Source organism: Apteryx rowi, unplaced genomic scaffold, assembly GCF_003343035.1.
Source record: "Apteryx rowi isolate R43461 unplaced genomic scaffold, aptRow1 scaffold_21, whole genome shotgun sequence".
NCBI lineage: Eukaryota > Metazoa > Chordata > Aves > Apterygiformes > Apterygidae > Apteryx > Apteryx rowi.
Genome location: NW_020448419.1, coordinates 1,739,278 through 1,740,897, shown reverse-complemented (window position 1 = coordinate 1,740,897; position 1,620 = coordinate 1,739,278).

The following is a 1,620-nucleotide window of genomic DNA, read 5'->3' as shown; positions in this document are numbered from 1 at the left end:
GCCCCGTCCTGCGGCCGCAGGCGGCCCCGCAGCCCTCCCCGGCTCGGCGGCGGCTCCCCGGCGCTGGGGCTCGGGCTGTAGCGAACTGCCTCGCAAGAGCTGTTTGTTGACCACATTCACGTTCAGAGCCCTGAAGCTAAAAGCACTTTACACCATAAAATAAAAGCACTGTCTTTTTTTCTAAAAGGTTACGTCTGGAGGCCACGCTGCTCATACTTCATACAGAAAACTACTGAAAGGGCTATGAAATCCTCTATGATTTACACTCCCTCTCAGTGCATTAGGATATAGATCTACTCGACTCTAAAAATACTGTGGAGTTTCTAACCGACGTGAATATATGTGCATTATTTCAGAAAGTCTGTTAGAAAACTTGTCAACACATTATAAAGCATAAACCAGGACTTGGCCATTAAACACAGAGATCAGAGACAGAATATATACTGCAGGAAGTACTGAGAAAAGTCCCTCCATTCAAAAAAGGTCTATTAGCTAAAAGTTTACACACAATATACACCAAAGGGTTTAGAGAGAGCCCACGGGCCATAATTACAAGGCATAAATGGAATCAGTAAGGGCTTTACAGTCCCAAACGCAGTTAACTGGGCTGCCAGAAAATAGTTTTAATATTGTCATAATTTATTACCCACCAAAAGCCACATCAAGGATTGTAAATATAGTTACTTTGTGTCCACTACTGCTCGTTCAGCAGCCTCATTCCCTTCCCCTAAAAATAAAATAAAATAAAAACCTACCTGCATTATTAATCTGTGGTTAGAGCATGTTAAAAATGTCTTCTGACTCCTTTTCTTTCTTGAGGTTTGTTATCTCCCTCCAATCACATGACAATGCAAAGTGCTGGGGGGGGGGGCGAAGGGGGAGCACGGCACTATTGTGATCAAATGCCAATATTAATAATTATCCAGACAGGATGAAATATTGTTTTAAGGGAGCGAGTTTCCATTTAATTCGAGGCATTTTATGATGCTGAAATTAAGGGCATGCTAATGGTAGAAACATTCTCGCTGCCATTCACGAAAGCATCTGTAAAATTAGCTTTTGAATGTATGTTTTAAGATGTGGTCTAGGAAGTCACCTCTGGAATCTCAAATATAGTACAATAATAAAACAGATTTACTTGTAACTAAGTGCTTAATTTGCTATGATTTTTTAAAGAAAATCAATAAAATGTTGCCTGTTATTTATTGGAAATAACCACAGATAGGTATTCTGATGTATGTTGGCTTTAGAGAGCGCACAACTGTGTAATGAATTGTAATTCAGAGGACTGTTAAATGTGAACCGCAGAACCTTTCAGAGGTAATAAAGTCATTACTTTTTACATTGCAGCCACCTTGAAAAGCTTTATATGCGCTATTATACATAAATCAAATCATATCAAAAAATATATATATCTACCGTGCACACACATGCCTGTTTATATACGTTTTGCACAGGAACATATGTATGCACAGAGACGACAGCCAACCCTGAAAGGCAGCGGGAGACCAGGAGACTGAAGCAGTTGGCTATTGTCACCTGAAACTGTCCYCCCCCCCCCCCCAAAAAAAGTCACGCCGGCTACGCGCCTTCTGCCCGCCCAGCCGCCCCGAGACGGGC